The sequence below is a fragment of the Saimiri boliviensis genome, chromosome 5 (genome assembly GCF_048565385.1).
Source record: "Saimiri boliviensis isolate mSaiBol1 chromosome 5, mSaiBol1.pri, whole genome shotgun sequence".
Lineage (NCBI taxonomy): Eukaryota > Metazoa > Chordata > Mammalia > Primates > Cebidae > Saimiri > Saimiri boliviensis.
Genome location: NC_133453.1, coordinates 68,896,227 through 68,916,645, shown reverse-complemented (window position 1 = coordinate 68,916,645; position 20,419 = coordinate 68,896,227). Strand labels below are relative to the sequence as shown.

At 43.8% G+C, this 20,419-nt stretch overlaps 1 pseudogene; it reads right to left on the bottom strand.

Moving 5' to 3' along the window:
* Nucleotides 1-12,203: 12,203 nt before the first annotated feature.
* Nucleotides 12,204-12,887, bottom strand: LOC101038592 (adenylosuccinate synthetase isozyme 2 pseudogene; annotated as a pseudogene).
* Between the last annotated feature and the right edge of the window lie 7,532 nt (nt 12,888-20,419).

Genomic DNA, 20,419 nt, shown 5'->3' with positions numbered 1-20,419 from the left:
ATATTGATGCTCTTTTCGGTATTTTTTTAGAAAGGCTGATACTGTTTGTTCCTTTCTATGTGTAGTGGTTCTTTCAGAAGCACTTGTAAAGCAGGCCTGGTGGTAGCGATGAAATCTGAGTGCTTGTTTATTCACAAAAAAAAACTATTTTTCCTTCACTTGTGAAGCTTAGTTTGGCTGGATGTGAAATTCTGGGTTGAAAGTTCTTTTCTTTAAGGATATTGAATATTGGTCCCCACTCTCTTCTGGCTTGTAGGGTTTCTGCGGAGAGATCTGCTGTAGGTCTGATAGGCTTTCCTTTGTGGGTAACCTGACCTTTCTCTCTGGCTGCCCTTAGTATTTTCTCCTCCATTTCAACCCTGGCGAATCTGACGATTATGTGCCTTGGAGTTGCTCTTCTTGAGGAATATCTCTGTGGTGTTCTCGTATTACCTGGAGTTGAATATTATCCTGCCTTACTAGGTTGGGAAAATTTTCCTGAATAATGTCCTGAAGCGTATTTTCCAGCTTGGATTCATTCTCGTCGTCACATTCAGGTACACCTATCAAGCGTAGATTAGGTCTTTTCACATAGTCCCATATTTCTTGGCGACTTTGCTCGTTCCTTTTTATCCTTTTTTCTCTAATCTTGTCTTTTTGATTTATTTCACTGAGTTGGTCTTCGACCTCTGATATCCTTTCTTCTGCTTGGTCAATTTGGCTGTTAAAACTTGTGCATACTTCACGAAGTTCTCCTATTGTGTTTTTCAGCTCCATCAATTCACTTATATTCCTCTCTAAATTGTGTATTCTTGTTAACATTTCGTCAAATCTTTTTTCAAAGTTCTTAGTTTCTTTAGATTGGTTTAAAACAAGTTCTTTTAATTCACAGAAGTTTCTCATTATCCACATTTTGAAGCCTGCTTCTGTAATTGGAACACACTCGTTCTCCATCAAGCCTTGTTCCGTTGCTGATGAGGAACTATGATCCCCCGCTGAGGGAGAGGCGTTCTGATCTTGGGTATTCTCAGCCTTTTTTGGCTGTTTTCTTCCCTTCGTTATAAATTTATCCATCTGTGGTCTTTGTATTTACCATCTTTGTAATTGGTTTTCTGAGTGGACGTCCGACTTATTGATTCTCAGTGCGGAAATCTGAGCAACCCACTGCGCCGACCAAATCAGCGGCGTTAAGATTGATGGTGCTTTTCTGACTCTGCACCAAGAACCGAGGCGCCGGCAAAAAGGCCTCGCCGGTCACTAGAGTCACGCTGGCGACCCGTGGGGCTCCTCCGCTGGGAATCTCCTGGTGCCTGAGCAACAAGATTTCATGTGAAGCTGTGGCGTCCTCTCATTCTTTGCACTTTCACTGGGAGCTACAATCCCGAGCTGCTAGTGATCAGCCATCTTGGATCTCTTTCTCCTCTCTCACACTAACATCTTTTAAATATTGAATACAGTAGCCATAGCATGGTATATATTTCCACTTCACTAGGTCATCTTTAATATGGTGAATTTATCAGTTTTCTCTTGTAGTTTGATAAATGTTTCTTTATTATTAGGTATAAACAAGTTTGTCATTTTCATATTTTTCTGGTGATTTAAAACTTTTATCACTATGTAGTGGCCAGTGTGGATGTGGGTTTTTGGGGTTTTTTGCCTTTTTCTCTAATAGTCTGTTTTGTCTGATATTAATATGGCTATACCACATTTCTTTAGATTAGTCCCTGCTTTTTTTTTTTCTTTTAAAATTCTTGAAGTCCAGTATTAGTAATGCCTGCCTTCACCAAGAAAGTTCTAATATGGCTTTTCCTAAAGGTTTGAACTTGGCTCAAAATCTGAATCTTTACTCTATGAAACCAAAAGTGAAAGTCTGGTTCTGTGGGTATACAGTGAGAAGGGGACAAGGAATATGAATCTGGGTTAAGTGCTACGTGGTTTGGTATGTTGTCCTGCAAGATGGATTTGGCATTATTGGAGTATCCAAGTAGGACTTTCTTCCTTCAAGGCCAACAAACTAGGTTAAAAAAATACGTGGCAATGAGACCTTATTTCAACATGAGGACTATGCCAGCTGTATGTAATGTTGCCAGAGAAAACAAGAATGCCCAGTTGAATTTCAGACAACTTTTTAGTCTAAACATGTCACAAATGTTTAAGATGTTTAGGAGATGTCTGGAGATTTTTGGTGACACCTTAACGATATACAAGAGGGGAAGCTGAGGCAGCCAGGTGATCAGGTGATCTACTTTTGGAGAAACTTGTTGGAGCTCGGTATCATTTCCACTGCCTCTTCCATGGGAGAAGAGAATAGGCTTTCCAAAGAGACTTAGCACTTGCAGCCTGGAGACAGAGGGAACCGGTGTCACCTGCCCTGCCCGCAAGAGTTAAGTTGAAATACTGGCTAGAGCTATCTGCCCCACAGCAGAGCCTGGAGAGGCTGCACTGAAAGCACGCTGTGCCTACAAAGGCACGTCAAGGGGTACATTTTTCATGGATCAGACACAGCCCCATGGAAGGCAGGTGGCTTGCAAAACAAACTACGCTTAGAATTTTACAGCGAGTAATGGCTTTGAGAGAAAAAGATCCATCAGTTGCAGGAGCTGAGGAAGTCGTTTAAACTGGAGGAGGATTGAGGGAGGTAAGAGGCTGGTATTCCCAGAGAAGAACTTTCTGTGCATTTTGTCCAAGTGCCCCAGGGAAATACTCATGGAAAGGCCAGGGAGCACTTGTGCAGATTGTTCGTGTGCTCATTCCCGTTTATTCGTTCCTGTATGCTAGGTGCAAGTTTTTGTGCCACACACTAGGCAGGCACTGTTCTTGGTGCTTGGGATCTAATAGAAGCAGGCAGATGCTTTTTCAGAAGCAAAGGGCTGGCAGACTGAACTAGACTTAGTCAGTACATTATAGCATATGTTGGAAAGTAGCAATTGTTATGCTGTATTTTCAGAGGAAAGTCAGGAGGCCCGACAGCGCCATGGGAGGCAGGTGCAGACACTAGAGAGGTAAGTGAACGGAGAGCTTCAGGCTCTTGGTGAAGAGGCTGTATTATCTTATGGGTTATTTCAAGTGGGCATGTGTCCAGTTCACTTAAAATCAGCAAGAGTTAACATATTGCAAATGGTCAGCATTAGATTTTTAGATTTTTCAAGTCATTTAAGAACGGCAAGAAAGCATGGTAGAAGTAGTAAAGCTCACTGGTAGAGAACGCCATTTATTCCTGAGAACATTAACTCAGTTTTGGGAGATGGAGGAAAAGCTGCTACGGAGAAATTCAGCGTATCCCTCTTCTGTTTCTCCATCCACCTGATTTTTGGTTATGATGATAGCACAGATACGAGTAGAGACTTTTAGAAACAGGCAACAGAGAAGAGATGACTCCAGAGAAGGAGAGTGCCCTAGTACAAACGGCCATTTCTTAAAAGCAGGATTTGAGTGACGGTATAAAGGAGAAATAAGATGCTTTAAAGTTATTTAGGTAGCTTTTACATTATTTTAGCTTGCCAAGATTACTGAGCATGTCGTAGAGATCCCAACCCAGGCAGCGGCGGCAAAGAAATTAGGAAATAGAGATAGAGCACAAAAGTGAGGCTCTCCGAGTTGACAGTCTGAGCCGAGAGCCTTGAGCGGTCGCTGATCCACGTATTTATGCTCTCTGAACAGGTGAGTATTATTAACAGGTGTTCTGCGTTCTCAGACCCAAAATAAACTAGGCAGGCAGCTGGTGCCTGCTTACCACTGATCACAGCCTAACTAGAAGACATTCTCCACGAGGGAGCCATGGGGCAGGGTCACATAGCCCGTGCTTAAAGAACTAGTTTAATTGGTGTATGATCTACACATGCTGTTTACTACTTTAGAATACTCTGAGCAGCTTTCTGCTTAGGGGATCAGCTTGGTTTTCCTTGCCATCGATCTCAGCAAAGAATATAGTCCATTATACACAGCACAAGATAATACTCCTCTGAATATGATCATACAATCATAGTATAGATTAAGGCCGATTTCAAAGCTAGGCACTAAGCCAACATCTTAGGTTCGGGCTGCCAAGGGTTATATTCATAGCAGGATGATTTGTGGAAAGAAAGTTGAAGATCTTGAGGAGGAATGTGTAAAAATGCAATATATTCCATCGAGAGAAATGGAATAGGTTTACACTGAGAAACATGGATTTCAAAATATTAGGTAGCATGAAAAAAATGCTCAATGGCATGACATCATGAATTTAAACACAGAACTCCCTATTTTTCGTGTTACATGAGTACTAAATGGACACAATGTAAATTCAGAGGCTAAATAATAAATCCACTGGAGTGCTTGTCAAGGGAAGGAGAGGAGTTAAGAGCAGGGATGGACAAAGAACAGCTACTGACATTGTCCCATTTCTGGGCCTGTGGGTAAAGCGTTAGGTCATCTGACAAGGTAGGGCCATTGACTGCTGCTCAAAGGCTCAAGTATTTTGTAAGCTTTAGGCTGTCCTTTCTTTACATGAGTGAATCTGGCAACAAATGTGCCCTTACATGATCTCGAGCATCAGTGTAAGAACAGTGAGATCTCTGGGTTGCCAGTGAAAGCAGCAGAGTGAGTCTAGACATGTGATAATAAGGAAAGAGGGATGTGCTGAATTCTGATATTTAGTTGTGGCTCTTGTGGGCATCCTTTTTTTCCTGGTGATTGAGTAGAGGCTGCAGGGAGGACCAGATGCTCTCTAGAGGACATCGTTAGACCACAGAGGCCAGCAGCTGATGACAGAGTCTGGTCTCTCCTGCTCTTCTCGCAAAGAGGAGTTTGCGGCTTCCCAAAAGTTGGCCACAGCTAGGACCCTGTGCTAGTCTGTAGGCACCATGGCAAGCCCAGCTACCAGTTGGTACAGGTTTAGAGAACAGTGTCTTTTTCTGAGGCAGTCAAGGTCTCTCCCACAGGTGAGCCTGGATTCTTGATCCCTGTCCCACCTCTGTCCTCTATGCCATTGACTAATGAGCAGTGAGCTAAAGGAGAAACTGTCTTCCTGCCCTTTTAGACTAACTGGAGAAGGTTGTGTTAATTTCTTTTGCCTTTGAGACAGTCTTGCTCTTTTCACCCAGGCTGGAGTACAGTGGCACAATCTCGGCTCACTGCAACCTCCACCCCTCCCCCAAATTCCAGCTTCTCCTGCCTCAGCCTCCCGAGCAGCCAGGAACACAGGCACCACCATACCCGGCCAACTTCCGTACTCCCAGCAGAGACAGGGCTTTGCCATGCTGGCCAGGCTGCTCTCAAACTCCCGACCTCAGGTGATCCACCCGCCTCGGTCTTCCGAAGTGCAGGGATTACACAGAAAGGAATGAAATTGTAGCTTATTAAATAAGTGAGTCAGCTTCAGGGGATTCCATTCCTGGCCACTTCAACGCCTCATCAAAAACCTCTGAAGAAACAGATGAAAGTTGTAACACCTGTGAAAACAAGCACAAGCTGGTTGTCAAAATCTGAGAATGTGGCTTTAATGCTCCTAGTACCAGACTCATAAGCACCATGCTGCAACGAGGGACCGCTTTGTCCTTTGTTTCTAAAGGGAAAAAACGCCAGAAAGAACATTTCACCTCCACTATACACGATATTTAGCTGAGAAACACGTGAACGGTACCAACCAGCAAACTAGCCACCTAGTCCTTCACTAAGACATTTTTTAGGACAGCCAGATGAGACCTTGTTTCAACATGAGGACTATACCAGCTGTATATAATGTTGCTAGAGAAAACTAGAGCTTGCCCAATTGAATTTCAGACCATTTTTTAGTCTAAACATGTCACACGTATAAGATGTGAAAAGGAGACGCCTGGAGATTTTTGGCGACACCTTGACGATATAAAAGGGGAGAAGCTGAGGCAGCCAGGTGATCAGGTGATATACTTTTGGAGATATTTGTTGGAGCTCGGTATCATTCCTGCTGCCTCTTCCATGGGAGAAGAGGAAGATGGGTTTTCTTTCACCAAGGCCTCCTGAGGAAGGCCCTAAGGGACTTGGCACTTGCAGCCTGGAGACAGAACCGGTGTGTCACCTGCCCTGCCCAGAAGGGTTAAGTTGAAATACTGGCTAGAGCTATCTGCCCCGCAGCAGAGCCTGGAGAGGCTGCACTGAAAGCACGCTGTGCCTCCACCAAAGACATGTCAGGTGGTATATTTCTCACGGATCAGACGCAGCCCCATGGAAGGCAGGTGGCTTGCAAAACAAACTACGCTTAGAATTTTACAGCGAGCAATGGCTTTGGGAGAAAAAGATTCATCAGTTGCAGGAGCTGAGGAAGTCGTTTAAACTGGAGGAGGATTGAGGGAGGTAAGAGGCTGGTATTCCCAGAGAAGAACTTTCTGTGCATTTTGTCCAAGTGCCCCAGGGAAATACTCATGGAAAGGCCAGGGAGCACTTGTGCAGATTGTTCGTGTGCTCATTCCCGTTTATTCGTTCCTGTATGCTAGGTGCAAGTTTTTGTGCCACACACTAGGCAGGCACTGTTCTTGGTGCTTGGGATCTAATAGAAGCAGGCAGATGCTTTTTCAGAAGCAAAGGGCTGGCAGACTGAACTAGACTTAGTCAATACATTATAGTATACATTGGAAAGTAGCAATTGTTATGCTGTATTTTCAGAGGAAAGTCAGGAGGCCCGACAGCGCCATGGGAGGCAGGTGCAGACACTAGAGAGGTAAGTGAATGGAGAGCTTCAGGCTCTTGGTGAAGAGGCTGTATCATTTTTGGGTTATTTCAAGTGGGCATATGTCCAGTTCACTTAAAATCAGCAAGAGTTAACATATTGCAAATGGTCAGCGTTAGATTTTTAGATTTTTCAAGTCATTTAAGAATGGCAAGAAAGCATGGTCGAAGTAGTAAAGCTCACTGGTAGAGAACGCCATTTGTTCCTGAGAACACTAACTCAGTTTTGGGAGATGGAGGAAAAGCTGCTACGGAGAAATTCAGCGTATCCCTCTTCTGTTTCTCCATCCACCTGATTTTTGGTTATGATAATGATAGCACAGATATGAGTAGTGACTTAGAAACAGGCAACAGAGAAGAGATGACTCCAGAGAAGGAGAGTGCCCTAGTACAAACGGCCGTTTCCTAAAAGCAGGATTTGAGCGAAGGTATAAAGGAGAAATAAGATGCTTTAAAGTTATTTAGGTAGCTTTTATATTATTTTAGCTTGCCAAGATTACTGAGCATGTTGTAGAGACCCTAACCCAGGCGGCGATGAAGAAATTAGGAAATAGAGGGCCGGGCGCGGTGGCTCAAGTCTGTAATCCCAGCACTTTGGGAGGCCGAGGCGGGTGGATCACGAGGTTGAGAGATCGAGACCATCCTGGTCAACATGGTGAAACCCCGTCTCTACTAAAAATACAAAAAATTAGCTGGGCATGGTGGCACATGCCTGTAATCCCAGCTACTCAGGAGGCTGAGGCAGGAGAATTGCCTGAACCCAGGAGGCGGAGGTTGCGGTGAGCCGAGATCACGCCATTGCACTCCAGCCTGGGTAACAAGAGTGAAACTCTGTCTCAAAAAAAAAAAAAAAAGAAAGAAATTAGGAAATAGAGATAGAGCGCAGAAGTGAGGCTCTCAGAGAGTTGATAGTTTTCTGAGTTGAGAGCCTTATGCATCCTTATGATTTAGGTTTGTGTTGTATAAATGGCCTAGAGCTAGATTTTATCTATTTCTTTTTTTCTTTTTTCTTTTGAGGAAGGGTCTCACTCTGTCACTCGCTAGAGTGCAATGCCATGCTCACGGCTCACTGCAACCTCAACATCCTGGGCTCAAGTGATCCTCCTGCCTCAGCCTCCTGAGTAGCTGGGATCACAGGCATGTACCACCACACCCAGCTAATTTTTGTATTGCTTCTAGAGACAGTGTCTCAAACTCCTGAACTCAAGCAATCCACCCACTTCAGCCTCCCAAAGTGCTGGGATTACAGGCGTGAGCCACCATGCCTGGCCCTTTCTCTGACTTAATTTGTCTTTTAACTGAAGGATGTCACTCACTTCATTTATCGCGTTTACTGATATATTTGAATTTAATTCTACCATCTTATTTTGTACTGGTTTCCCACTTTTTCTGTTCTTTTTTTTTCTCTGCTTGTCAACAAATTTGGATTCAATTAGGTTTGTTTTTTGTTCTTTTGTTTTTCAGTTTCTCCCCCTCTGCTTGTAAGTTATACTATGTCTGTTTTTCATTGGTTACCCTAAATACAAGAGCATAAATATTTTACCATTTCAAAAGTTAATAATTTTATTCTCCTCATGAGTCATCTAAGAACCCGAGAATACTTTTACTCTGATCCTCTTCTTCCCAATGTGTATGCCAATGCTACCCAGTATTTTAAGTCTCTTTTCTTTTAACCCCACAATTTGTACATTATTAATAATTTTGTTCAGTTGAATTTTGCTTGATGTGCCTGCATATTTACCACTGTGTTTGTGCATGATTCCCTCTTACATCTCAGACCTTTCATTTGGGTCACTTTCTTTTTTCCTGATCTGCATGTGTTTGAACTTTTCCTATTGAAGCCTATTAATAGCCCCTCTCTAGAAGGGGCTCTCTAACTGTCTGCTTCGTGGGCATTATTTTTGAGGCTGGTTTGAAAGCACAACGATCGAGGTCATTTGCTGCCTTGCGGATGGGAACAGTAACGCTTAGATAAAACAGACTTTGTTAAACAGGAAACATTCCAGTCACACCACAGGGCTCTGCCTCTAGGCATTATAAGACCTCTGTTGTCTCTTACACATAAAGGATACCAGAGACATGTATCACAATGTGCCTGCCAGAATCTTCAATCCTTTAATTTGAGCAAATGATATAAAGCAAATTAATAAAATCTCACTATATTTTGGGCTGAAGGGTAGAATTCTTTATAATAAATGTGGTATCCAGGGTTGCTTTAATATTCCAATAAAACCACTGCAAAATTCTTATTCCCGGTTCCCTCATTCTCCATAATGGACGTTTGTGGGGGTTTTGTTATTGTTGTTTGTTTGTTTTTGACCTTTTTTTTTTTTTAATCTTTCTCTTTTTTAAAAAAATATATTTTATTGCACTTTAGATTCTGGGTACATGTGCAGAACATGCAGGATTGTTGCATAGGTACATACATGGCAATGTCATGTGCTGCCTCCATCCCCGTCACCTGTATCTGGCATTTCTTCTCATGTTATCCCTCCCCAGCTCCCTACTCCCTGCTGTCCTTCCCCTAGTCCCTCCCAACAGACCCCAATGTGTGATGCTCCCCTCCCTGTGTCCATGTGTTCTTATTGTACAGCATCCACTTATGAGTGGGAACATGGTGTTTGATTTTCTATTCTTGTGTCAGTTTGCTGAAAATGATGGTTTCCAGATTCATCCATGTCCCTACAAAGGACATGAACTCATTGTTTTTTATGGCTGCATAGTGTTCCATGGTGTATATCTGCCATATTTTCCTTGTCCAGTCTATCAATGATGGTCATTTGGGTTGGTTCTGGGTCTTTGCTACTGTAAACAGTGATGTAATGAACATACGTGTGCATGTGTCTTTATAACAGAATGATTTATAATCCTTTGGATATATACCCACTAATGGGATTGCTGGGTCAAATGGAATTTCTATTTCTAGGTCCTTGAGGAATCACCACACTGTCTTCCACAATGGTTGAACTAATTTACATTACCACCAACAGTGTAAAAGTGTTCCTATTTCTCCACATCCTCTCAGCGTCTGTTGTCTCCAGATCTTTCAATGATTGCCATTCTAACTGGCGTGAGATGGTATCTCAATGTGGTTTTGATTTGCATTTCCCTAATGACCAGTGATGATGAGCATTTTTTCATGTTTTTTGGCCTTATATATGTCTTCTTTTGAAAAGTGTCTCTTCATACCCTTCACCCACTTTTGAATGGGTTTGTTTGTTTATTTTTCTTGTAAATCTGTTTTAGTTCTTTGTAGATTCTGGATATTAGCCCTTTGTCAGATGGGTAGCTTGTAAAAATTTTTTCCCATTCTGTTTGTTGCCAGTTCACCCTGATGACTGTTTCTTTTGCTGTGCAGAAGCTCTGGAGTTTAACTAGATCCCATTTGTCTATTTTGGCTTTTGTTGCCAATGCTTTTGGTGTTTTAGTCATGAAGTCCTTGCTGATGCCTAAGTCCTGAATGGTTTTGCCTAGATTTTCTTCTGGGGTTTTTATGATGTTAGGTCTTATGTTTAAGTCTTTAATCCATCTGGATTTAATTTTAGTGTAAGGTATCAGGAAGGGGTCCAGTTTCTGCTTTCTGCACATGGCTAGCCAGTTCTCCCAACACCATTTATTAAACGGGGAATCCCTTCCCCATTCTTGTTTTTGTCAGGTTTGTCAAAGATCAGATGGTTGTAGATGTGTGGCATTGCCTCCGAGGCCTCTGTTCTGTTCCATTGATCTATATCTCTGTTTTTGTACCAGTACCATGCTGTTTTGATTACTGTAGCCTTGTAGTATAGTTTGAAGTACAGTAGTGTGGTGCCTCCAGCTTTGTTCTTTTTGCTTAGAATTGACTTGGCTATGCAGGTTCTCTTTGGGTTCCATATGAAGTTTAAGGTGGTTTTTTCCAGTTCTGTGAAGAGGGGCATAGGTAGCTTGATGGGGATAGCATTGAATCTATAAATTACTTTGGGCAGTATGGCCATTTCCACAATATCTATTCTTCCTAACCATAAACATGGAATGCTTTCCATCTGTTTGTGTCCTCTCTTATTTTCTGGAGCAGTAGTTTGTAGTTCTCCTTAAAGACGTTCTTTACATCCTTTGTTAGTTGTATTCCTAGATATTTTATTCTCTTTGTAGCAATTGTGTATGGCAGTTCATTCTTGATTTGCTCTCTTTAAGTCTGTTATTGGTGTATAGGAATGCTTGTGATTTCTGCACATTGATTTTGTATTCTGAGACTTTGCTGAAGTTGCTTATCAGTTTCAGGATATTTTGGGCTGAGACAATGGGGTCTTCTAAATATACAATCATGTTGTCTGCAAATAGAGACAATTTGACTTCTTCCTTTCCTAATTGAATACCCTTTATTTCTTTTTCTTGCCTGATTGCTCTGGCTGGAACTTCCAATACTATATTGAATAGGAGTGGTGAGAGAGGGCATCCTTGTCTAGTGCCAGATTTCAATGCTTCCAGTTTTTGCCCATTCACTATGATATTGGCTGTGGGTTTGTCATAAATAGCTTTTATTATTTTGAGATACGTTCTGTCAATACCTAGTTTATTTAGAGTCCTTAGCATAAAGGGCTGTTGAATGTTGTCAAAGGTCTTCTCTGCATCTATTGAGATAATCATGTGGTTTTTGTCTTTCGTTCTGTTTATGTGGTGGATTATGTTTATAGACTTGTGTATGTTGAACCAGCCTTGCATCCTTGGGATGAAGCCTACTTGATCATGGTAGATAAGCTTTTTGATGTGCTGTTGCAATTGGTTTGCCAGTATTTTATTGAATATTTTTGCATCTATGTTCATCATAGATATTGGCCTGAAGTTTCCTTTTCTTGTTGAGTCTCTGCCGGGTTTTGGTATCAGGATGATGTTGGTCTCATAAAATAATTTGGGAAGGATTCCCTCTTTTTGGATTGTTTGGAATAGTTTTAGAAGGAGTGATAGCAGCTCCTCTTTGTATGTCTGTTAGAATTCAGCTGTGAAGCCATCTAGAGCTGGGCTTTTTTTTGGTGGCTCAACTTCAGCCCTTTTTATTGGTCTATTTAGGGTTTCAACTTCTTAAAAGTTTACGGAACCCCTATGTTTTCATCTTTTGTTTCTAACAACAAAGATTATGACAGAACTGAATGATCAGAATTGGAAAATATTTGTGCAAAACTGCATTAATTGTTCTTACCATCTAAAATAGGGGTAAAACTTAAGAACACACAATGACAATAATGAATAAAAACTACATTAAAAGTAATTCTTCTTTAGATTTCAAACAACATGGATTATACTATTACTAAACATTAAAAAAAGAAACATGGTACCATGAGAGCAGCAGGAGCAACAAATGATTTGGTGATTACGCCAGCTAAGGAAAGCTGATACTGGAATATGCCGAAGTTAATCTCCACAACAGGCATCCATCTGAAAAGACTGGAAACAACTGGAGGTTTTACCAACTCACTTCAATGTCTTTATTCTTAAATTTGCAGGTGATAAATGAAATATTTAAGAAAGTCTTTTCCCCTCCCTCTGAAGGAGTGTTTCTTGCATTACTGGCAATCATTAAAAGAGCTGAATCATAGGCTCTCTGGATTTACCAACACCAATCAATTTAACTGGAATTTGAAGCTCATCTTCAATAAGTTGAACACAGTTTTGTGCATTAACAGGTATTCTTTAAACATCCTTGCATTTGATATGTCTGTGTTCCACCCTGGGAGAGTCTTATACTGAACTTTATTTAAGACTTCTTGGTTTGCTGGGATATGAGGTATGATTTCACCATCTAACTTGTAAGCAACTCCAACTTTGATTTCCATAAACATGTCCAAAATATCCAACTTGGTAAGTGCCAATGCAGTAAATCCATTGATCATATGAGCATATTTGAGCAAAATGAGGTCCAACCAGCCACATCTTCTTTTCCTTCCAGTAGTCACACCAAACTCTCTACCCCTTGAGTGTAATAATTTTCCAATTTCATTGTCTTGCTCTGTAGGAAAGGCGCCAATACCAACTCTAGCTGTATAAGCTTTCACAACTCCATAAACTTCTACTACCTTTTGAGGAGGCATATCCAAACCAGTACAAACACCTCCAACAGTACAATTTGAAGAGGTTACAAAAGGGTAAGTCCCAAAATCAATATCTAATAGTGCTGCATTTGCACCTTCTACCAAGAGTTTCTTTGGTGGTCCATGTAGGGCCTCAGATAGGAAATAAACTCCATCTCTCACCATTGGCTTAGTCCTTTCATATATAACCCTTGAGTTTTTGGAATTCACCTTCAATGCCTATTTCCAAAATGGGGTATATAGATTTGTATTAGTTGACTAGAACTTTAAACCTCTCTGAGAAGCCATCGAAGTCAGAAACAAGATCTCACATCCTAAGTCCACTCTGAGCAGCTTTGGAAGAATAAACTGGTCCAATTCCCCTTTTTTGTTGTACCCAAATATTTTCCTGCTTGTTCTTGTCTCAGTTGTTCCTGGATACCATCAGCTGCTTGATGAAAATAAAATACAGTATGAACTCTGTCAGATATAATAAGCCTTTTGCCCCCAGCCGTCTAGTCCTTTTCCTTTTTGAACATTTTTCTCTGCTTCTTCAAACAATCCAGGTAGATGAATTACCATACCATTTCCAATGAATGCAGTCACATTTGGATGAATTATTCCACTGAGTAAGAGATGAAAATCATATTTCACAGAATCCACAACAACTGTATGGCCAGCATTATTTCCTCCCTGGCAGCGGCACATGATGTGGGCGTCCTGCACCAGCAGATCCACCACCTTCCCTTTGCCTTCGTTGCCCCACTGCGCACCGAGCACCACCGTCACCCGGTTTCCTCCAGGCCGTGCCCTGGAGCGGCCACAATCACCGTTGGGCAGGGAGGATGCCGATGCGTAGGCCTCGGCCAACACCAGGGCTCCAGTGACGCAAGGAGAGCCCGAAGGAAATCGACAGTGAGCTTCACTGCTCTGTGACCGCCAGCCACACGCGGAGGAAGAAGGAGGGACATTTGTGTTTTATGCCTGCCTGGCATCTCTTGTTTCTTCTTCTGGTCATATCACCTTCATTGTTCTTTGAGAAAATGTTCTTTCTTCATTCTTTCCCAATGAAAGTAAAGGAATGAACTCACCCTCTGATTCCAACTCAACTTGATTGACCCAACTCGAGTGTGGTCGATCAAGGCATTCTAATCCTCTGGGCAAAAGGGATGGACACCCGACCCTAGACAGGCTGATGAGATTCCTGGAGTGAGATCATGAAGCCCCAGACCAGTAATGAGTCCATGAGCAAAGCATTGACAGCCTAAGCAACCTTGGCCTTGACGCAACTGATGGAGCAAGCCCACCCTAGGATTTTTCAACCACGCCTGAGCTTATCTGGAGGCCTGTAGTGGTTTCCTATGGCTGCAGCCAATTTCTACAAATGTGGTGGCTTAAAACAACACAAATTTGTTTTATTTCGATTTTGTAAAAAAGTCCAAAATCAGTCTCAGTGGACTGAAATCAAGTTATTGTCAGAGCGGTGTAGTGGCACACACTTGCAGTCCCAGCTACTTGGGAGGATCGCTTGAGCCTGAGATGTCAAGGTCACAGTGAGCCATGATCATGTGACTGCACTACAGCCTGGGTAACAGAGCAAGACCCTGTCTCAAAAAAAAAAAGAATTTTGGATTTCATATTTTCAGATTAGAGATGCTAAACCTGTAGCAGAAATCTCTGAAGAGGAGGTGGTTAGAAGAGAAGTTGTTTCACTATAGACTGAGAAATATAGAGCATAAGCTGGCGTGGCTTTGTAGTCACATAGCAGAGTGGAACCCACAGTTTGGGTATTTGGGGAGCAGAGACCAGTGGCTTTCTGGAAAGGGCAATCTCTTCTGTGTGGAACTCAAGTTATTGAATCACGTTTGGCTAAAACAAAGGCTCTGACGATGATGGATTCAAAGTGGTTAACTTTTGAAGGTATTTTTTCCCACTCATAAATACATATCCAAGACTCAAGAGAAGAGAAACTATTGAAAAGGATAAAGCTATCCTGCTGTCAGTAGTGAAGATTTTCCTGCTCCAAGGCAGAAACTCAGCCTTCACTGTACGTCCCTGGTCACTGCAGCTAGCATGAGCAAAGGAACGACGGGCAGATCCAATGGGAGGAAAGTGTGGCTGGGTGAGCCCTCACAGCAGCTGTGTGTGGGTGCTATGGTGTGGGTGTTTGTCCCCTCCAGATCTCATGTGGAAATGTGATTCCCCAGTGTTAGAGGTAGGCCTAGTGGGAGGTGTTTGGGTCATGGGGATGCATCCTTCATGAAAAGCTTGGTGACCTTCACATGGTAATCAGTGAGTTCTTACTCTATTCACACAAGAGCTGGTTGCTTAAGAGTCTGGTTGTTTAACAGAGTCTGGGACCTCCCCCGCACTTTATTCCCTCTCTCTTGCTCCTTCTCTCACCATGTGACACTTTGCCTTCCACCAGCAAAAGCTTCCTGAGGCATCACCAGAAGCAGAGCAGATACTGGCACCATGCTTGTACAGCCTGCAGAACTGTGAGCCAGTTAAACCTCTTTCTTTATAAATTACATAATCTCAGGTATTCCTCTGGTGAGCCCTCAAAGCAACTGTGTGTGAGTGATATGGTTTGGATGTTTGTTCCCTGCAACTCTCACATTGAAATGTAATCCCCATTGATGGAAGCAGGGTCTGGTGGCCTAACCCAGCGGGGGAAATAGAAGAAGGCATGATCGATGGCATTATATTTTGCAGCAGGTTAATGAGTGGGATTTTGTTTGCCCCAAAATTGGTGCTTAGGATCCAATGCTGGAGACTAAAACGTGGTAAGTACCCCACATTCTAAAGAAGGCAGCCACTAATTGGGATGCTACCACGCTTGCAGCTTACTGAAGGGATCGAGCTGGCCCTTCTTTTTTTTTTTTTTTTTTTTTTTTTTTTTTGAGATGAACTCTCATTCTGTCACCCAGGGTGGAGTGCATTGGCACCATCTTGGCTCACTGCAACGTCTGCCTCCTGGGTTCAAGCGATTCTCCTGCCTCAGCCTCTCGAGTGGCTGGGATTACAGGCGTGCCACCATGCCCAGCTAGTTTTTGTATTTTTAGTAGAGATAGGATTTCAGACTGGTCTTGAACTCCTGACCTTGTGATCCACCTGCCTTGGCCTCCCAAAGTGTTGGGATTAGAGGTGTGAGTCACTGTGCCGGCCGAGCTGGCCCTTCTAACAGCAGCCATAGCCTCAAACCAGCCCCCTCAACCCCACCATGCTCTCAGAGAGGAGAGAAGGGATTTGTTAGGGTTGTGAGTTGGGGCCCAACACCCATTGCAGCTAGAGCCTGGAGGCTGAAGAGGAGGCGGCATCCTAGAGGTGATCCAGCCCTTGCACTCTGAGGAAAGGTGGAGGGAGAGAACCAGAATGGTTCAAGATCCTGTCTCGACCACTGTAGTTCCTTTGAGCCACAGACTGACACGCTGGGAAAATAGACAGCTTTGAGAAGCTAGAACATCTTTAATAATTAACGGTGTTCGGGAAGTTATGGAATCAAAGCTGGTGGTGGTGCTAAGGGGTCCACTAGCTAGTGAGAAAGAGAATATCTGGGAAAGGAGACAAAGACAAAACCAGTTCACGTTTTACTCCACGCGGTTAGGATTGTTCAAAAATGTTTACAATTTATAATCATGGCAAAATAAGCACCAAAAATCTTCTTTTTTGTGGGGGCATGGAGTCTTGCTCTGTCGCCCAGACTGGAGTGTAGTGGCAAAATCTCAGCTCACCACAACCTCTGCCTGCCGGGTTCAAGCGATTCTCCTGCCTCAAACTCCTGAGTAGCTGGGATTACAGGTGCCCACCACCGTGCCCGGCTCGGTTTTGTATTTTTAGTAGAGATGGGGTTTCACCATGTTGGCCAGGCTGGTCTTGAACTCCTGACCTCAGGTGATGTGCCACCTCAGCCTCCCAATGTGCTGAGATTACAGGCACCCAGCTGTTTGTTTTTTTGTTTGTTTGTTTGTTTGTTTTGAGTCAGGATCTCACTCTGCTGCCCAGGCTGGAGTGCAGTGGCACAATTATGGTTTACTGCAGCCTTGACCTTCTGGGCTCAAGTAAGTGATCCTCCTTGCTCAGCCTCCTGAGTGGCTGAGACTACAGGCACACACCACCACACCCAGCTAATTGTATTGCTTGTAGAGACGGGGTTTCACTGTGTTGCCCTGGCTGGTCTGGAATTCCTGAGCTCAAGCAATCCTCTCACCTTGGCCTCCCAAAGTGCTGGGATTATAGGTGTGGGCCACTGTGCAGGGCCGCACCAAGGATCTTATTTTCTCCCCATGGTAGTCAAGCTGACTTACTCTTTCCTATTAGGGAAAAACAAGCTGGATTGTGAATATTCCACCCCCATCCCCAGATAACTTCAGAGAACAAAAACAAAGAAAAGACCCCAAAGCAAACTCAATCATCTTATGAGCAGAGAAAGACAAAGAACTATGACTAGATTTCTTATGTTCTTAGAAAGAACACTGGAAGAAAGGAAGGAAGGACTGAAAAGTCACACCCTGGGGTCCAATCAAGGCAATGGCTCATTATGCCAGGGCATGGCGTTAGTGAAGTGACTGATGGTGCATGGTCTGCAGACCTAGGAGAGCATCTCCTACGCCGGGCCACTGTGCAGCCAGGGGTACCTTTGGGACATCATAGCAAGAGCTGGAAAATACCTCCCAGCAGTACTGAGACCAGCTCACCTGTAGAGACCCCCACCCAGGCGTTGCTGAAGGCATTAAGAAGCAGACACCCAGATAGAACAGCAATGTGGGACTCTCCAGGGGCCAACAGCCTTCCAAGCTGAGAGCCTGAGGGGCTGACAGCATTCTGGGCTTAGGGCCTCCAGTAAACTGTGACCCATGTAGTCTCTCTGAACAGGTGATTATTATTAACAAACAGGTGTTCGGTGTTTTCTCATAGAACAAAAGCAAACTAGGTAGGCAGCTGGTGCCTGCTCACCGCTGATCACGGACAAACTAAAACGTATTCTCCACGAGGGAGCCACGGGGGCAGGGTCAGATATCCCGCACTTAAAGAATTGTTTTAACTGGTGTATGATATACATATACTGTTTTGCTACTTTAGAATGCCCTAAGCAGTTTTCCACTGGGGTTAGGGCAGCTGGGTTTTCCTTGCCATCTTCTCAGCAAACAATATATTCTAACATACACTCAGCATTTCTCAACACAGCAGAGCTGGAAGAAATGGTGAATTTCTCGTGGTATCTGAGGGCATGGCGTTCCCACCTGAGGCTTTGGATTTTTTAAGTTTTATTTTTAATTGACAAATGATAATTATGTATATTTACAGGGTATAATATGATGTTTTGATACATGTGTACATTGTGGAGTGATCAAATTAGGCTGATTAACTTATCCATCACTTCAAATAACTTTTGTTTCTTTGCAGTAAAATATTTAAAATCAATTCTTTTAGCTATTTAGAAATATGCAATACATTATTAACTCTAGTCACCATGCCATGCAATAGGTCACCAGAAAAGCAGGCCTGGAGTTTCCTCAAATCATGCATATGGGGTAGCCTGAAATAAATAGCATTTTACTACTAATGTTGTGACCCTATTTTTCCTTCCGTGCAGATGTGGCCTGGGGAAAGATGGGGAAAAGGAAACCAGAGGCAAAACTCCCATCTCTTTCTTCCCTTCAAGCTGATCTAGAAACTCACTTTGGGCTGTGTGTCGTGGCTCACACCTGTAGTCTCAGCACTTTGGGAAGCTAGAGCAGGAGGACACCTTGATGTCATGAGTTCGAGACCAACCTGGGCAAGATAGCAAGACCCTGTCTCTACAAATAAATAAAATAAAACTCACTTTTAAAGTACAAACTGCTTTGCATTCCCTGGAAATGACAATGTGTTTGATAGGCATAGCTTTAGTTTTTATTTTGTGGAAGCAAATCCTTGTAACCTCTCCCCTCTTAGGCAACGCCATGCCGTCTGCCTGCGTAGACACTCACGCGCTGCGGAGACCCTCTGTTAAATCCCGCTTAGTTGATAGTAGAGATTTTCTTCTCCTACTGCTCTTCCTCCCAAAGTAAATTTAAAATGGAGCAAACTTGAAAGATAAAAGAGAAAGGGAGAAAGAAAGAAAAGGAAATCTGTGGCTAAACTTCTTCCTTGGGGCCTTGGAGAAAATCAGCTGAAAGCAAGGGCTGGGAGGAGGCGAGAATTGCTGGTGCTCAGTGGACTCCGATGACAACCTAATGGCAAACGACACCGCGGGGCCAGGTTTCAGACCTGAAGGGACTCCTTGTCTTAACTCTAGTCAGGGGGGTCTGAGAGAAGCTGCATTCCCCTGGGAGGGAGGCTTAGAAAGGCGCCTTGTTTTAGAATAGTGGGGGCGGCAGTGATGGTGGTGAATGAAATAAACAGAAAGGGGGAAAAAAAGCTAAAGAACCCTTCCTTTGTGCGTTTTTAACAGGAAAGCCCTCATTCTCTCCTCGGGCTCCGCAGACGCCACCTAGTGGGCAAACAACCAGCTGACACTCAGCCCGCAGCTGGGGTCGGCCAGGGTTGGCATTTCAGGAGTCCTGGCTTCACCTGCCCAGTGCCGAGTGTAGGCAGTGCTTTAGCTCCTCGAAGGTTGCCCATCGCGTTTACGGTAGAAGCAGCTGGTCAGGACTGACGGAAAGTGGCTCGGGAGAACCAGGGAGCCCCAAGAGGTGGGACAGAGCAAAGAGGAGTCTTAGCTGCTGCCAGCTAGCCAGGAGTCAGGAACCAGAGAGGCCGAGGACCCGCCAGGGTTCCAGCAGCAACCAAGGATCTGGAATCTGGAGTGTCTGATGACGCGAGTTGGAACTCACTGGTCTAATGCTTAGAAGGTCATCATTATTCAAGACAGCAGCACCAGCCTGCAGATACGCAATGGTGAGGTTCATTCTCCACAGGAAATAACTCCTCTGATCCACGCTATCTTTTATACTACTGTGTGTGCCCTTCTGGGCCTGGAGAAGACTTCTGAGGCTCGAGAAAGTCTGGATATAAGGAATATTGAATATAAGTCTACCAATCCGTTGACCTTAAGATAGGGAGGGTAGCCTGGATTCTGCAGCCAGGCCCAGTGTCATTACCTGAGGACCCATAGAGGCACTGCTGAGAAGTCAGGACACGGTTGCTGTTTTGTAGATGAAGGGAACCACGTAAAAGGAATACTAGTGGCCTCAAGGAGCTGGGGACAATGCCAGACTGAAAGCCAGCCAGGAAGCAAGGACTTCAGACCTACCGCAGCAAGGGACTGGATTTGGCCAGCAACCTGAATGAGCTTGGAAGCAAGTCTCCCAGAGAAGCCTCCTGACGGGAGCCTGGCCCAGGTGATCTTGGGAGCATACGCGTCTAGGCGGTGAGTCCAGCCAAGCCCACCCAGATTTCTGACCCACTGTGAGGGAATAAATGGCTGTGCTGTCAATTTCCCAATTTATGCAGCACATCCCAATTTATGCAGTCTGTCATGCAGCAATAGAAAACTAAGACCAACCCTAATTGATTTAGCTGGAATGGAGGGTGACTCAAAAGTTACATGGCATAGCCACTGAAACAGACACTCTCCCCAGCAGCTGGGAGGCGAGGTGAGAGGTTCACTTGAGCCCGTGATTTCAAGACCAGCCTGGGCAACATAGTGATACCCTATCACTACACACACAAAAATTTTCTTGTAATTAGCTGGGCCTGGTAGCCTGTGCCTGTAATACCAGCTACTCGAGAGG